Genomic DNA, 8,995 nt, shown 5'->3' with positions numbered 1-8,995 from the left:
AAAAAAAAAAAAGGAACAGAATAAACCACACAGCCTGTGTACTTTGGAGTCTCCTCAGCAAGGGAGGTGGAGAGGAGGCCAGCGGGATTGAGGGATAGGCTGCACACAGAGCCTGGATCCTTTTGAAGTCCTAATTAGAAACCAGTGTCTCTGTGGGTGGTTGTGCTTTTCCTGAATCGTGCTGGCTGGCCCAGATGCTCCAGTGCTCTCTCCACAAACGTGAGGATCTATGTCTCTACTTGCGGATTCTAGGGTAGCGAGAGAGACCCCGTTTTAGGAAAACACATGTGAGTAGCACAGATTTGACTTAGTAGGTTAGAAGACCAACCAACAAGGGAGGGCACCAAGTTGATAATGGTGGGCAGACGAGAGGACTTGGGGGCAGGAGGGGGAGCACATGTAGGAAATTCTCAAAGAACTAATGAAAAATACATTAAAGCAGACAGTGGATGCTGCGTGATGAAGATTAAGGTTGGTCTGCGCATGCGCATGCAGGTTCGCACGCACCACCACCCCACCCTGCCACTGAAATTGATGGGCTATATTTAATTTTTTCAAATCCTTTCTGATTCTTAGAAGCTTTGCCTTATCAAGGATCATGATCTCCTGCTTCATTCTGACAAAGATGAAACGCAATAAACAAGATTTGCAAACTTCTCCTTTCTGAGTTTCCGGTAACCGTGGCGACCGTGGCTCCAAATAAAGGGACAGCTCTTCCCCGGAATTCAGACCGGACCTTTTTTTCTCAGTTAGTTTTTTTTTTTTTTTTTTTTTTAATTTTCAAAAAATATGATTACTTTTATTACTTTTTCAAGAATTTCATTTATATATTTTTCAGTGTCCTTTTTTTTTAAAAAAAAAGAAATTAAACCATTTAGACTTATTTTATGAGTGTTTTGTCTACATGTATATATTTGCACCATATGCATGTTTGGTGCCTACAGAGGTCAAAAGAAGGTGTCAGATCTCCTGGAACTGGAGTTATGGATGGGTTTGAGCCACCGCATGGGTACTGGGATTTGACCTTTGGCCTCTCTGAATCTCCTCTGGTGTTCCTCACTTTGTTCTCTAGTTTTTCCGTGGTCACCATCATCTCCTGGGGTAATGTCTCACTTCGTTTCCTGTCTAGCCGTTTTCAGCCCATCCTGTGACCTTCATCCTTAGACTTCTTTTCTCTCTTCATCTCTGTCTTTCTCTCTCCCTCCGTCTCTTTGCACCTCTCCACTTCTTTCTCTCTTCCTTCAGATTCCTTACATTTTATTTGTATCTCTTTACTAGCCTGTATTCATTGTACATATGGGGTTTATGACATTTTTACACACACACACACACACACACACACACACACACACACACACACTACATTTTGATGATATTCACTCCCTTCCTGTCCCCTCCATTCCTGCAGATTCCCCCCTCTTCTCAACCAGTCCCCTCTCTACTTTGATGTCTTTTGTTTTTAGTGACCCAGTGAGTTTTTTTTTTTTCTTTTTCTTTTCCTGTTTACTTATTGATTTACATCCCAAACTCTGCTTCCTCTCTGGGTCCCTGCCTCACAGAGTCCAATGAGTTTAATTATGGTCACTTAGGAGCATGGCCGACTCAGCAGTGATCACACCACTCTACTGCAGGAAGCAAGTGTCTTTTCCTCTCCCAGCAACCACTAATTGCCCATGGTTTTCTCCCGGGGAGCGTGGCCTTTTGAGCCCCTCCAGCCTCCGTGGCTGGATGTCCGAGGGACCATCTTGTCCAGATCTCGTGCAGGCAGCTATAGCTGCTGGAAGTTCAAGAGCGCAGGGCTCACATTGCGCCCAGGAGTCAGCGTTCTGCACCCCTCCTCCTTCCCCCAACTCTCACATTCTTTCTGCCAGTCCCCCCCAACCCCCATTGTTGACCGAATCTTGGAAGGGGTGGGTGACACAAGTGCCCTGTTTGAGACTGAGCACCCAAGAGTCATGTCAGACTCTCAGTATTCTGGCCAGTCGTGAGTTTCTGCTGTTGTCGTTGCTCCTGTTGCACAGAGGCCTCTCTGAGCTCTGCTGAGAGCGATGGGGTGGACATGTCATGTCCACAGAGCAAGAAAGCAGTGCCTAGGCTGGTGCCGAGCTCAGGAATCCTCCTCAGGTTATGTGCAGGAACCATCACAGGCGGCTTTGTTCTTTATGTAAGCTGTGCCTTTATGATGTTTTTGAGAAGTTTTTATACATACACAAGAAAATATGATGACATTCACATCCATTTCCCCCTAAGTTCCCCCAGATCTCCCACTACTTCCCCCTCTCCTCCCCCTCCCCCTCCCCTGCTTCCTTCTCCTCTTATCGTCTTCTTTCATTTAGTGCGTGTGTTGCAGTTTTTAAAAAAATTTTTTTGATTATGGTATAATTACAACATTTCTCCTTTTCCTTTCCTCTCTCCAAACACCCCGTATGCCCTTCCCTCCTCTTCTTCAGATTCATGGCCTCCTTTTTCATTAATTGTTATTGTACGAATTCAGGTATATCGAATTCAGGTATATGCAGACATATATGCATACACGCAGACAGGCAGGTTACACACACACACACACACACACACACACACTCCTAAGGGTAACCTGCTCAATCTGTAGTATGTTACTTGTATGTATGCTTTTTAGGGATGACCATGTGGGATTAGATAGCCATTTGATGTGCTCCCCCTAGGGAAGACTATTTCTCCGACTCTCGGGACTCCTTAGTTACCTGTGATTCTTTGTGCAGGGTTGAGGCCTCCAGGGCTTTTCCCTATCCGCTTTGGCCTGTGAATTGTGATCCTTGTTCAGCGCATGTGTGGGCAGTCGTGGTGGGAAGACTTTATGAGCACAGCTTCTGAAATTACCAGAAGACACACTTAGACAGAAAGTTCCCTGGCTCTCTGGTTCTCACAGTCCTTCCACCCTCTCCTCTACAATGTTCCCTGAGTCTTAGGTGTTGGAGATATAGCCATTGGGACCGGACTTCACAGTTCTGCATTTTGATCGGTTGTGGTTTTCACTCATGGTCTCCATCTATTGCAAAGATAACTTTCCTTGATGACAACTTAGTTTTGGCTATAAGGACAAATGTTAAGAATATAGTTAAAGATTATCCTGGTTTAGGAAAGTGGCGGGTGTAGGTTTTCTTCTCAGATCCATGACGTCACTAGCACTGAATAGTTAGCTAGGTTTCTAGTACCAGCCAGTTTCCCTCTTGTTGAGCCTGTCTTAAGTACAATTAGACAGTTGTTGGTTACTGCCAAGTTATGTGTGCCACCGCTGTACCCAGGATGCATCTTTTAAAAGGACCCTCTCCCAGGAAACTGCTCCATCTCAGAGACTCGAGTCTGAGTCCTTGAACATGTTAGCCATAGCTCACACTTCTTATCATACTTTTTCAGAGTGGATAAGAGTGCTGAGAGGCAGGAGAGATGGCTCAGCCTGCAAAGTGCTTGCCATACACAAGTGTGCCTGGAGTTCAGACCCATGTGAAACCCATGCACCCAAGCACATCCCAACCCCCTCCCCCGCCACAATCATCTGCACTTATGTACACTGTGAGCTTGTATACACACATAAATACTAACTAACTAACTAACTAACTAACTAACTAACTAACTACAGATGGCCCTAGCACAGCCATCTGTAATTTCAGCAACAGGAGATACGATGCCTTCTTCTGGCCTCCCTGGGTACTGTGTGTGTGCGCGCACACACACACACACACACACACACACAAAATTAAGGACAATATTAAGTCTAGGACCAGGTGTGGTAGCTCACACCTTTATCTCAACACTAGGAGGCAGAGGCAGGTGGCTCTCTGTGAGTTGGAGGCAGCTTGGTCTATGTAGCAAGTTCCAGGGCAGACAGGGCAACATAGTAAGACACCATGTCAAAAAAAAAAAATCTTAAAAGAAAAGGAGAGCAAACACTAATGGTTAGTGTTTAGTCTTGGACACCAGGCTACATGCCAAGGACTGACTGGGTGGGGCTGGGTAGGAAAGGTGAAAGTTGAATTCAGTTATAACCTTCCCACATACACACAGAAGAGTCAACCTTAGCTTCTTTAAGACTGACTTCCTACAAACTGGGACTCCTTCCTCCTCCAGCTCTGGGGCCCCAGTTTGTCGGGTGCAAAGTTGATGATGATGGTAGATCCTTATCTTCTGCAGCCTCTGTCACTCCACATCCTCTTCTGAATCCACTGTGTTGACGTGAGAGGTGGGGGAGGGGGTGCAGCAGCTCCTCCTGCTGCCGCTTCTGCATCTGCTGAGGCAGAGAAGGCAGGGCATTCCTTCCAGGGGAACTTGCTGGCTGCTCAGCCTGAAGCTTTTGCAGAAATCTGCAGAGGACGATTTGAGAGTACACTCACTCAATAGCCCAGCTCAAAAGAAATGGCCAAGCTCCAGGAAGGAAAAGGGAGACGAGTTCCAAGATTTCCCCCTGTCCCCCTTCCTCTCCCTGTTTCCTGGGACGTTTTGAGACAAATGCAACTTAAGGCAGGCTTTGCGTGGTGGATCACAGTTTGAGGGGATACGGTCCGTCATGATGGGGAAGGTATGGACAGAGGAGCTTGAGGCAGCTGTCACATTGTGCGCACGCGCGAAGGAAGCAGAGCGCTGTGGTGGTGCCAGTGTTCAGCTCAGTTAGGGCTTGTCCAGTTGACCCAGCCTAGGTCATGCCCCACAGGCATGTCCAGGAGTCTTTCCCCCTTGGTGATTCTAGATCCTCTGAAGCTGTCAATCAATGGTAAGCATTTCAGTAGCTGACACCCCCCACAGTTCAGCTACTCATGGATCAGCACCTGAGGTCATGAGTGGGCCTCGGGCATGCGGCTAGGTCTGCTCTCCTGAGTCCGTGCTATACTTTGATCAGGCGCACTGGCTGGAGGAATGGCCTCCATCAGGTCGGTCTGTAGGCAACTCTGAGTTGTGTTTCCTACACTGATGTTTGTAGTGGGAGGGTCCTGCCACCCCTGGGGAAGTGGAAGGGGGCGAGAGAGCCATAGGTGCAAGCTACTAAGTAGTGTCAATTCTGTTCCCACTTCTAGGTTTCCATACTGACTTCCTGCCCTGACTTCCCTCAATGATGGACTGTTATTTGAGGGTATAAGCCAAATCCACCCTTTCATCCCCCCACGTTACTTCTGGCCAGTGTTTTATCACAGCAACAGAAGAGCAAAGTAGGTATCAAAATTTTGGAAGCCACCCATGTTGAAAAGAGTTAACAGGGCTGTCTCCTAGGAATTGGGGTTTGGGGATGGCCTGTGTCAGTCGTGGTACCCAGAAAACTGACTCATCAGTGACCACAGTATTGGTGACTATACAATATTGCTTCTGAGTCTTTAATGGGTTTTTAATGTGACATTAGAAGCCCTTTCTAATGTCACAAGTGAATAGAAGGGTTGGCTGGGCTCTGTGGAACTGCACAGGGCAACCACCCTTGGATATTTATCAATATAAATATTGATAAATTTTTATCCTGTGGGCCTCAGATCACATACTCTTTGTCTTTGTTGATTTATAGTTTGTTGTGCTACTTTCCTAGAGAGAGACCTGAATGAATAAATGGCTACTTACTTCAGGCACCAACAATGGACCAAGGAAGTGACTACACATAGGACTAGCTTAGTGAACCACTGATTTTAACGTAGTCACATGTCAATGATAGTCACATCACATGAAAGCCATCCAGCATGAGTGATGATTGATTTATGAGCTGTCTATGGCATTTGCATGCAATACTCCACATTGGAGAGTGTTCCTTCCTCAGCAATCGTTCCTGATTCCTGTAACTTGGTGAGGGGCCTTGCCAATCTTGCAAGCTTCAGGGCCTTCCTGAGCTTTGTGAGTTGTTGACTGCTTACTTCCTGAGGCTCAAGGAACATCCCTAGGATCGGACATGTCAATTCTCAGGACACAGGTCTGCAGGTGAGCATGTTTCAGATAAGGCATTAAGATGTTAATTGAAGGCAAAACTAACTTTTATTTATGAAAATTTGAAGACAAAGACTGTAATTTTTAATGTGTAATAAAAACTAAGTACATTTCTGCATCTGAAACATTTCTTAAGTAAAAAATGCCTTCTGTAGACACAATGAATGTGCTTTTTATATTGGCAAGTTCTGACTTGAAGTGTTCAGTTCCCAATTTCATATGAGTGTTTGTACACAAATAATTTGTTGAGTACAGAATGACATATCATAAAGTACATTGTGAAATGGTACCAAGCCCATTTTAGGGATTTAGACAAGGGGTCTCCGAGGGTTCTTGTGCTTTTGGCAGTAGAGGAATTTTGTATGTGTGTGTCTCAGCAATAGTTCAATAACTTTTCTCTTTGCTGTGATTAATTAATAATTAATTAATACCTCACAGAAGAAAGTTACCTAACAAGAAGGTTTGAGGGACTCAGTCCACCTGCTGGGAGTTTGAGGAGGTTGCTGGTCATGTTGTGTTCACAGTCAGGCAGGGGAGAGAGAGAGAGAGAGAGAGAGAGAGAGAGAGAGAGAGAGAGAGAGAGAGAGAGAGAGAGAGAGAGAGAGAGAGAGCGCACTGTCTCCATTGTCCCTCATTAAACAACTGTTTGACAGTTCATACACATATACAAGGGACTTCAAACCTTGTTCCTCTCCCTCTGAAACTTCCGTTTCAACAAGACCCCTCTGACTTCTGCTTTTAATTCAGTGTGTTGCCCCAGCCCGTGAGATGCCACCACCTACATTCAGAATAGGTCTTCCATGCTCCGTTAACCCTCTCTAAGAATGCCCTTCCAGGGTGCCACAGCACTGTGTCTCCTGGCTGATTCTATCCTGTCAGTTTGACTTGCCATCATAGTCAGGATAATGTCAGCTAAACTCGAGCCTCAGCTCCTCTCAGCCTGGGGCCTGGGAGCCTGAGAGCCCCAGAGAGGTTTGTCTCCCCTTAGGGTCTGTGGATTTCCATGTTTTTGTGATCTTTAGGTGAGGGCTATAATTTGGGTCTGTGGTTTGCTGCAGCTGGTCAGCAAAGAGCAAAGAGGAAGCTGTGAGTTGATAGCAATGGTCAGAGTAGCTGGGTGCAGCAGCCAATGCACAGTGCCAGGTCAGGAGTTCCCAGAATACACTACAGTGTTCTTAGATTTTTGCCAGGTGTATGTGGCAATCAATCAAGATGGACGATGGGCAGATAACTTGGATTTTTTTTTTTTTTTTTGGTCAACTTGACACCAACTAGAGTTGTCTGGGAAAAGGGAACTTAGTTAAGAAGTCCTCATGGGACTGCCTGTAGGCAAATCTGTGGGGGCATTTTCTTGGTTACTGATTGACGTGGGAGGGCCACGTCCACTGTGGATTGTACAACCCTAGAGCAGGTGGTTTTGGATTGCAGGGAAAGCTAGCAGAGGGAGCTTGGTCCTGCGCTGCATGGAAGGTTTGGCTGAGCAAGCCTGTAAGCAGTGCTCCTTTGTGGTTCTGCATCAAGTCCTGCCTGCAGGTTCCTGCTCTGACTTTCCTCAGTGATGGAGTGGGATCTAGGGGTTGTAGGATGCACTAAAGCATCTTCCTGTGAGGCTTCTGGTTATGGTGTTAATCACAGCAACGGAAATCCCGCATAAGACACTAGACTAGACTATGCCTATGCAGGGTCTTAGGCTCTACTGGGCTCAAATGTCCTCCCAAGGGCAATGGAGAGTCAAGGAAGGTCTTAGAGCACTAGAGGGACATGGTCAATTTCAATGGGGCTTCCCTGGAGCTCTTCCCTGGGGTCCTCCAGGTTCTCCCCACTCAGAGGGACAGCTCAGGGGCTCTGTTTATTGCAGTCGACTTCTCTAATGGAAAATGTCTCGTGCTTTCTCCATTGCTGGGAAAGTTATAACGGGCTTTGGCTTGTGTAAGCAGCTTGGTTAGAATTACCCACTTCCCCCTTTTCGTCCCTCCAGTACCTCTTTAGTCCACGTTGGACAGCCCCAGTCATCTTTTAGGTTAGAGGGTGTGTAAGGTTTTCTGGCTTCAGTGATCCCTCCTCATCAAGACCTCACGGGGGTAGAGCAAGAGATGACTCCTGAATCTCCACATTCCTGTGTTCTAGACAAGGCCTGAGCATCTTCTCTTACATGGAAAAGGGGCCTTGCAGATGGGGCTTGTTTAAGGACTTTGAGAAGAGACTGTTAGATGTTTCGATGTTACCGCAGGGTTCTTGTATGATAAGGAGAGAAAGAGGAGGGGAGAGAAAGGAGGGAGAAGAGAGAGAGAAAAGAAAGAGGGGAGATGAGAGAGAGAGGGGTGGGGGTAAGAGAGAGGAAGAGAAAGGAGGGAACAGGCTGAGTAGAGAGAGGGAGAGATGATAGATAGATAGAACTACCCTGCCATTTCTGAGATAGTTCTCTCTACAATGTGGGGCCTGGGGATCGAACTCTGGAGGTCAGGCTTGGCTGCAAATGCCTTTTCACTGAGCCTCCTCACCCCCACTCTTTCTGGAGACAAATGAAAAACCTCAAACCAAGGAGGACGGAAGCCAAAAGACTCTTTCCTTCAGCATCTAAAGGGCACAGATGCCAGCAGAACCCTGATTTTAGACTCCAGGACCCAGGGCGTGACTTCCAGATCATCATACTGTGCTCTTGCAACCCAAGTGTGAGTCAGCTCACACAGCAGTCACATGACACTTGGCGACTATCTCCTTCCACCGTTTGCCCTCAGGAACCTGGGTTTGAGTGTACAAGCTTCAAACCTGGTCTCTCTGCCAGATGTAACTCAAATGTTCTTGGTTTATCCCCTAAACTTGTTACTTTTTACACATTTGAACTTTATCCTGGCCAATGCACAGTTTGTGTGGTACCAGTGACATAAAAATACTGGCTTGAGTTTGTGGTGTCCTCACGGAACCCATTCGTATTGTCCCAAAGGCCAGACCCTGGGAGATGGAGTTAAGGTAGTTGTGAACAGCTGGACTGGGTGCTTGAGTAGAATACAGGCCCTCGGATGGAGTACTAAGTACTCTTAGCCATAACACCAGCACCGGATTG

The sequence above is a fragment of the Mus caroli genome, unplaced genomic scaffold, assembly GCF_978045245.1.
Source record: "Mus caroli unplaced genomic scaffold, Mus_caroli_1 scaffold_18, whole genome shotgun sequence".
Taxonomy (NCBI): domain Eukaryota; kingdom Metazoa; phylum Chordata; class Mammalia; order Rodentia; family Muridae; genus Mus; species Mus caroli.
This window is presented reverse-complemented; position numbering follows the sequence as displayed.